This window comes from Apium graveolens, chromosome 7, assembly GCF_009905375.1.
Source record: "Apium graveolens cultivar Ventura chromosome 7, ASM990537v1, whole genome shotgun sequence".
NCBI classification, from domain to species: Eukaryota; Viridiplantae; Streptophyta; class Magnoliopsida; order Apiales; family Apiaceae; genus Apium; species Apium graveolens.
The window spans coordinates 211006108-211015750 of record NC_133653.1 but is presented as its reverse complement, the minus strand read 5'-3'; the positions used below and the strand labels follow the sequence as shown (position 1 = coordinate 211015750).

At 41.0% G+C, this 9643-nt stretch overlaps 1 non-coding gene across 1 annotated transcript; it reads left to right on the top strand.

Moving 5' to 3' along the window:
* The first annotated feature begins 8692 nt into the window (after positions 1-8692).
* Positions 8693-8799, top strand: LOC141675431 (small nucleolar RNA R71). Its single transcript, XR_012556084.1, has one exon. It is a non-coding gene; the product is annotated as a small nucleolar RNA R71 (small nucleolar RNA).
* The last annotated feature ends 844 nt before the right edge of the window (positions 8800-9643 follow it).

Sequence of the window (9643 nt, the reverse complement as noted above, 5' to 3'; positions counted from 1 at the left end):
TATCTATCTTGATTACACAGGGCAAGTAAGATGGTTCAAATTACCTACGAATCATGCATAACAATAACACATGAACCTATGCTAGCATGACAAGTTCTAAATCCTTAAATTCACTTTCTCTTCATTAAGAATTAACACACTGTCTTATAAGTTCACGACGCTCATAAGACAAATACGCACAACCAATACTAGGATATCATACAATTATCACACACTAATGCATCAAAACAATTTAACTAAAGAAATCCACAAGTAAATCCGATAGAACCCCACGATAACGATTAGCCCATAATCGGACTCATCATCAACGAGGGTTCCGATGAAAGCATGGTATAACAAACGTAGTCTTTATAATGAATAAATAAAACCAAGTACAAAACAAGATTAAGGTTCACAATTACAAATATAACTTAAAACAAAGGTTCACAAGTAAAAACAAGATCTTCTTCGTCCTCGTTGAATTGTGTTAAACGATCTTCTTCCGGCTCTCCTTGATATGTCTCTGGCTTGATATAGCTTGATATCTTATTAAAAATGACCTAAAGATGTTTATATAACATCCCCATGCAGTGTAGAATTCTTTCTCTCAGAAACCAAGTAGAAATAGGATTCTGTCATCCCGACGGCGCGGGCGCGCGCTTTATCAGTGTGGGCGCGCTGGCTTTCTATACTTTGGGCGCGGGCGCGCGCTTGATCAGCGCAGGCGCGCCCTTGATCAGCGCGGGCGCGCTGGGCTTTTGCCAGAATTTATTTTCTTCATTTTTCTTGCAGCTTCGAGCCGGCTTCCAACGAGCTTTTATTCCAACACTACCTTGACACCAAATTAGCACCATAACAATGCTAATTTACCTGATTACCTAGATAATGTCTGAAATGCAAAAAAACTTGAAAACATGTTAAAATACTTAACAACTTGAGTATAAATGCATCAATTCAAAGCTTATTAGAGCATTATAAAGTGTCATTAATGCCGCTCAACATACCCCCAAACTTGAGTCGATGCTTGTCCTCAAGCATAAAAAGACTCAAAGAACAAGAAATAAAAATGCATGAATGCAACAATCCCCATAGAATAACTAAACCAATTGACAAGCAATACATCAGCGAATGCATTTATTCGCATAAAGATCAATCAAATCTCACAAATCAACCTACAAACCAGAGACGTGCATGTGTGCAACTGCTTACGGATGTACTATCACAATTAGATCAACAATCATGACTCACTTCTTACCAAGACAATCACAAGTTAATAAATAGAATAAAATCTAGACTCAAAATAACTTATAACACTTCAATTCTTCTATCGGAGTTTAACATGGACTCACGCTTTTATTCATAACAAAACAACAAAAGTATGCTTATTTGATCGTACAATGAGTGAGGTCCACAAAAGACTTTTACAATAGTACCCATGTAGCGACCATTAGGTTAGCAAATCCCAGACTATAAAAGCCTTAGGTCACTAGGCACAAAGTCCCCTAAGAACTTAATAACTCGAGTACTAAAGCGCCCACTCGTGATCAATTATACATAACACTCATTCTTCTTTTTTTCTCTTCTTTTTCTTTGTTTTAACAAACGTATTTCTGAATGAGTGTGTTTCGCTCCATCTCATTCAACCCTAGACTACTCATAAAAATATGAGCCGGCTACTAGCCATTTGACACCTAGCCACACAACTAGCAATGAAATCTAATTTTCTCCAATTTTTAAATATCCATGTCTTTTATTATTAAGAGAATACCCTAAATTCTAAATATAAAAAATGATTAAGCTTGACAAATAAACAAACCATGATCATGATCTAGCACTCTAGCAACCTATAAGACTTAGTGAAATACAAGTGTCTCTAGAATGCAAATCAATCCAATAAGACTCAACATCACTAAATACGACATCACTACACTAGCATCAATATCACCAATTAATCGAAAAATCATCTAAGGGATCATGCTATATGTAAATGCATGAAAATACATGAACAAAATATTATAACACTACCAAAAATAAAATAAAATAAAATAAAATAAACTACATGGAAAAATATGCAACTATATGAACTAAACTATCATGAAATATGCAACTACACGAGACTCATACAAAACTATATTCCTTCAACTACTACCCCCAAACTTAAAATATTCACTGTCCTCTGTGAAGGTAATAATAAGGAATTTAGTCATACCTAATCAGAATTAGAATCCTCACCCTCAACGGGTGGAGTGTCAGGCGTGTCTGGAGGCGGATACACGGAATCCTCACCAAATACTGGCCACTGGATGTCAACACCGGTGGCTTTAAATGCAGTCCCAAGTGCCTGGGTGAGATCTTGTGCACACCGACTATGGATAACGTGCATAGCATCCATCCTCCTCGCGAGACGCCTATACTGCATCGAACTCAAACCAGCTCCAACCTCTGCTCCTGCGATCCTGACGGTCCAGCCTCCTCTCCTAACTGAGCTCTCCAAGCTGCTCGACTTGCTTGCTGCGTACCACCAGCATACATCTGATCGCGGGGCACACCACCTGGAAGATGATCAAACGTGTAACCAAGCCCTTTAGGATCAGGCTTACCTCCTCCCCACTCAACCATGCTATGCAGAGTAGAACTGTCAATAGAAGCACTGGGAAGCTGAAGCTGCTCATATGCGGGAAAATGAACACCAACTTCCACGCACAACTTCGTCACAAAGGATGCATACGGAATAGCTCCTGTAGTACCTCCTCTCAAGAATCTCAGAATCCCCTGATAAATCACCATCCCCAAATCAATGTAATCACCCTGAAGAATCCCCCACAATAAATGAGTACGCTCCATAGTAATCTCATGCACATGCGAAGATGGCATGATGTTAGCACAAATAAACGAGTTCCAAGCCCGTGCAAACCTATTCATGCACGACACAGGGAATGTGGAGTAATCAGTAGTGCCCCTCTTGAACTTCCAATGAGTCTCAGGCACACACAAAGTTGCAACGATCAGATCCAAGTTGAAGTCCTCGGGAGTCTTATCGTTCCAAGTGTCCTAACCCACCTTCCTCGCTGGCTGCTCAATCACCGTCCTGATAGCATCAACACTGTACTCTACAGTCCTCCCCCTCACCACTGTGAAGCCATTCTTCTCCGCCTTGGTGTTTGCATAGAACTCTCGCACAACACTCATGGGCACAACAGTGGGCGCCTCACAAAAAGAAACCCATCCCATCTCGAGAATCATCTCGAACAACTTACCATCCTTCCCTGATGGCAGAAAACCTCACTCCTTTGTAATAGGCTTCGAGAGAAGTCTCGTGTACTCCTCCTCAGCCTCAAGAGTAGAAAACCTGGGCCTCACACCACCCGCAAATGAAGAATCGGTGGTGCTGCTGTCTACTTGCGTTCTTTGCCTCTTTGGTGCCATTGGGATTGAATGAGAGAGAATAAAAGTTTAAGTATTTGAGAGAGATTTGTGTTTGAGAATTTGTGATGTAGTCGAGAAGTTTGTGTATAAGTGTATGTATTTATCGATGGAGAGGTGTGAATTTGATAAGGAATAGAAGTGGGGATTGATTGTGGGAATCGTGGGAATAATGAAATTGATTAGGAGAGGGAATTATGGGATATGGAAGAGTAAAAATCGGGTTGGAATTGATTTTTGATTAAAGTCCCGAAATTACCTTGTAAATCTGCTATTTTAATTTTTTTTCGAACAGGGACCCGGCGCGGGCGCGCGCTAGGACAGCGCGGGCATGCTCACTCTCTGGAAAACCGGCACGGGCGCGCGCTAGGACAGCGCGGGCGCGCTTGGTTACTGGAAAAATGGCACAGCCGCGCGCTTGATCAGCGCGGGCGCGCCTAGCTTCTGTAGTTGGCCCTGAGTTTTTTTCTTTTTCTAATTTTTTTGTGTTTTTCTCCTTCCTTCTTGTTTCCTCTACCTACTAATGTACAACATACTTGGGTTGCCTCCCAAGAAGCGCTTGTTTCACATTGCTAGATCGACGTAGAATCTCAAGATCAAATGGACAATAAAACGGCATTAACCACTTCGCGGTTTGTCGTGTCACCATAATAATGCTTCAACTTCTGACCATTTACCTTGAATGCTTGGCCCGGATCATTCTAAAAAAATTTCACCGCTCCATGTGGAAACACAATTTTGACAATAAACGGCCATGACCATCTTGACTTCAACTTTCCAGGAAAAAGACGGAGACGAGATTTGAACAAAAGAACTTGTTGCCCCGGCACAAATGATTTGAGCACTAAACCCCGATCATGCCACCTCTTGACTTTCTCCTTATACATTTTGTTGTTCTCATAAGCTTGAAGTCGAAACTCGTCGAGTTCATTCAATTGAAGCATCATTTTCTTTCCAGCTGCATCCAAGTCCAGATTCAACTTCTTCAAAGCCCAGTAGGCTTTATGCTCGAGCTCCATAGGAAAATGACACCCTTTACCACAGACCAATTAAAACGGCGACATTCCCAAAGGAGTTTTGTAAGCTGTTCTATAAGCCCAAACAGCTTCATCAAGCTTCAAAGACCAATCTTTCCTTGATGGACACACTACTTTCTCCAAAATCCGATTGATCTCTCTGTTAGACACCCCAGCTTGACTATTTGTCTGAGGATGATAAGCCATAGCAATGCGATGATTCACATTATACCTTTTCATCATAGCAGTGAACTTGCGATTGCAAAAATGCGACCCCTCATCACTGATTATGACTCTTGGAGTTCCAAACCTTGTGAATATCTGCTTGTGAAGAAAATTAAGCACCACTTTCATATCGTTCGCTGGCAACGCCTTAACTTCCACCCATTTTGACACATAACCAACCGCCAACAAGATATACTGATTATTACAAGAAGACACAAATGGCCCCATGAAGTCAATTCCCCAAACATCAAAGACCTCAACCTTGAGAAGCACATTAAGAGGCATCTCATACCTCTTAGACATATTACCCACACGTTGACATCGATCATATTTCAAAACGAACTGGTGAGCATCTTTAAATAATGTCGGCCAAAAGAAACCTGCTTGAAGAACACGAGCTGCTGTCTTTTCTCCACCATAATGTCCTCCATAAGACATTGAGTGGCAATCTCATAAGATCCCCCCCATTTCCCTGTAAGGAATACATCTCCTGATGCTTTGGTCAGCTCCTTGTCGAAAAAGAAACGGCTAATCCCACATATACCACTTTACTTAATGTAGAAACTTCTTCCTTTGAGCATAAGATAAGTCGGGAGGCATGATATTACTCACAAGGTAGTCCACAATATCTGCAAACCATGATTCTTGTTCTTGCACTCCAAATAGCTGCTCGTCGGGAAAAGATTCATTTATCAATGTCTTATCCAATGAAGTAGCATTATGATTCTCTAAACGCGAGAGATGATCAGCGACTTGATTTTCAGTTCCTTTTCTGTCCTTGATCTCCAATTCAAATTCTTGAAGCAAAAGAACCCATCTAATCAATCTAGGCTTCGAGTCCTTCTTTGAGACGAGATATCGAATTGCAGCGTGATCAGTGAAAACTGTCACCTTGGTCCCAAGTAGATAAGATCGAAATTTCTCAAAACCATAGACAATAACCAAAAGTTCTTTCTCCGTAGTAGTATAATTCAGTTGAGCACCATTTAGGCTCTTACTAGCGTAGTAGACCACATGAAATATATTATCCTTCCTCTGTCCAAGAACTGCTCCAACTGTATAGTCGCTTGCATCGCACATCATCTCAAAAGGTTCATTCGAATCAGGTGCAGTTATGACTGGTGCCATGATTAAACTCTTCTTTAACGTCTCAAAAGCTACAAGGCACTCATCATCAAATTTGCAAGGAACATCTTTCTCTAGAAAACTGCACAATGGCTTCGAAATTTTCGAGAAGTCTTTGATGAAACGCCTATAGAAACCCGCATGACCAAGAAAACTGCAAATTTCCTTAACAGAAATGGGTGGAGGAAGATTCTCAATGACCCCCACCTTGGCCTTGTCCACCTCTAGACCCATACTAGAAACCTTGTGCCCGAGAATAATGCCCTGAAGCACCATAATGTGACATTTCTCCCAATTGAGAACCAGATTGGTCTCAACACACCTTTTGAGAACATGTCCAAGATTTTGCAAGCATTCATCTAAAGAATCGCCAAAGACTAAGAAGTCGTCCATGAACACCTCCACATTCTGGCCAATCATATCAGAAAAGATGGCCATCATACATCTCTGAAATGTGGCTGGTACACCATACAGACCAAAAGAAACTCGTCTGAAGGCGAAAGTACCAAATGGATAAGTGAAGGTTGTTTTCTCCTGATCTTCTGGAGCGATACAAATTTGATTATAACCCGAATAGCCATCTAGAAGACAGTAGTACTCATGACCGGCCAACCTGTCAAGCATCTGATCAATGAAGGGAAATGAGAAGTGGTCCTTCCTAGTGGCTTTGTTCAGCTTCCTGTAATCCATGCAAATTCTCCACCCCGTGACCGTCCTTGTAGGAATAAGCTCATTCTTCTCATTTGCTACCACTGTAATACCACCTATCTTTGGCACGCCTTGAACCGGGCTTACCCAAGAACTATCAGATATAGGATAAATAATTCCTGCATCTAGCCACTTAAGAATTTCCTTTTTCACTACTTCCTTCATGATTGGATTAAGGCGTCTTTGTTGCTCGACTGTAGGCTTGCTACGTTCCTCTAGCAGAATTTTATGCATGCAATAAGAAGGGCTGATTGCCGATTTGAACTCTTTCAGAATCCTCAGAAGCTTTTCCACATCACTACCTGAAAGGTCGGTTGCAATAATAACAGGCAAAGTAGATGCCTCACCTAAAAATGCATACCTTAAATGCTCAGGTAAAGGCTTAAGCTCAAGAGTGGGAGCTTCCATAATAGATGGCTTGAGGCATTTAGGACCTTTGTTCAATTCCTCTATTCCAAGAGATTCAAAAGGCATATATATCTTCCTCTTCCATGGAGAAGCATTCAAATACTGCAATTGTTCTTCACTTTCGTCATCTTCACTATCTGAATTTCCTAATAAGGCTTTCTCTAAGGCATCAGACCTTAGCAATTGATCAAGTTTTGAAGTAACTACAGAATCGACCAACTCCACCTTTAAGCACTCCTCATTTCCGTAGGAAATTTCATAGCATTTGAACACATTAAAAGTTACATCATGATCCAGTACTCGCATCGTAAGATCACCCTTCTGTACATCTATCAAGGTTCGGCCAGTTACCAAGAAAGGTCTTCCCAAGATTATGGGAATCTTCTTATCCTCCTCGAAATCCAGAATTATGAAATCAGCAGGGAAGATGAGTTTATCAACCTTGACCAAGACATCCTCCACAATACCTCGCGGATATGTAATAGAACGGTCGGCCAACTGCAAGGTCATATAAGTTAGTTTTGGATCAGGCAAGTCCAACTGCTTGAAGATGGACAAGGGCATCAGATTGATGCTAGCTCCCAAGTCACATAAGCATCTGTCAAAAGACACTTTTCCAATAGTACACAGAATAGTGAAGTTGCTTGGATCTTTAAGCTTCGGAGGCAACTTCTGTTGCAGCACAACACTGCATTCCTCCGTAAGAGCGACTGTCTCTAAATTATCTAGCTTCACTTTCTGAGAGAAAATACCTTTCATAAACTTTACATAACTAGGCATCTGCTCAAGAGCCTCAGCGAAAGGTATGTTGATATGAAGTTTCTTGAACACCTCCAGAAACTTCTCAAATTGCTTGTCCAGCTTTTTCTTCTGTAGTCGTTTAGGAAAAGGCGGTGGAGGTTAGATCTGTTTCTCCCTTGTATTACCCACAGGCGGAGTGTGCTTAACAGTAGTCTTTCTTGGTTCCATTTCTTCATCCTGCTGCTATACTTCTTTCTCAGCCCCAACTTCTTCAGTCAACAATTGAGTTTGATCGGGATTCACAACCTTTCCAGACCTTAAAGTAATTGCCTTTAACTGATCCTTACCTTTCCTCTTTCCTGGCACTTTAGTGTCACTAGGTAGTGTACCAGGCTGACGATTAAGCAAGGCATTGGCAATTTTCCCAATTTGATTTTCCAAGGTCTTGATAGAAATAACTTGACTTTTGCACATAAGCTTCAACTCCTCTGATTCCGATTTTTCATTGGCTTGTTGCAGCTAGAGTTACTATCTAGGTGCATACTGTGGTTGCTGAAAACCAGGGGGGTTGTACTGTTTAGCTGGATATTGCTGATAAGGCTGTTGAAACGCATTCTGAGTGTTGCTCCATCTGAAATTGGGATAATTGCGGTTATTGGGATGATAGGTGGCTGGCACTGGTTGCTGCGATCGCTGGAAGTTCTCACGAACTGAGCTGATTCAGTAGAAATTACGCACTGATCAGTCTCATGGGCACCAGCACAAAGCTCGCAGACACTAGTGATTTGATTAACTCCATAATTAGCCAAAGTGTCCACCTTCATCGTCAAAGCCTTAAGTTGGGCAGCGATAGCAGTTGCTGCATCCAACTCCAGAATTCCTGCGACTTTTTATAAGTCAGTCTCTGGGAAGGATTCTGGTACTCATTAGCAGCCATCAGTTCAGTAAGTTCATAAGCTTCATCGTAGCTTTTAGCCCACAAGGCTCTTCCTGATGCTGTATCAAGCATGGGTCTAGAAGTAGCACCCAATCCATTATAGAAACAGTTAATAATCATCCAATCAGGTATGCCATGGTGTGGGCACTTCCTTAGCATCTCCTTATATCGATCCCAAGCCTCACACAGAGATTCTCATATTTGATGAGCAAACTGGGTAAGAGCAATCCTGATTGCAGTAGTCTTCTCCATGAGGAAGAATTTAGTGAGAAACTTTTGCGCAAGGTCCTTCCAAGTGGTGATAGACCCTGCTGGTAGAGAGTGTAACCAGCACTTAGCTTTATCCATCAGATAGAATGGGAAAAGTCACAGCTTGATAGCATCTTCAGTCACATCATTAAACTTGAAGGTGTCGCATATCTCGATGACATCCCTGATGTGCATATTGGGGCCTTCAATAGGAGAAACCCCAAACTGAACTGAGTTATGTACCATCTAAATCGTGCTTGACTTGATCTCAAAAGTATTAGCCCTGATGGCTAATCTGATGATGCTTGACTGAATGTCATTTATTAGGTCATACAACACTATAGAAGGGGGTTGAATATAGTGTTTATACAATCAAATCGATTTAGAACACAAGTATGTAATAGTAATCAAGTTTATTCAATATAATAAGCTCTGTTACAAAGTAGGTTAAACTACTCTCTCGGTGATGAACAATATCACTAGGAGCTGCTAGGTTACAATGAATAATGTTCTCGTGAATGATAACACTTATAGTATAAGCCCTAAGCTGTGTTTATATAGTACACAGTTACAAAAAATCTTCTAACTGATATGGAATATAATTCTGTCTCCTAAAATATATCAATCAGATATTATCTTCTACAAGTCTTCTAGCTATCCAACTCTTCATGCATATCTTCTTTTGTTTTAGTCCAGATCCTCTCCTGTAAATCAACTGCATTCCTTATATGAAGTACCCGCACTTAAGTCCTGATATAAATCCTGACGGCCTTAAGTTCTGATATAAGTTATGACTTTAGTAAGTTCTGATTTCCAGTAAGTCCTGATAATA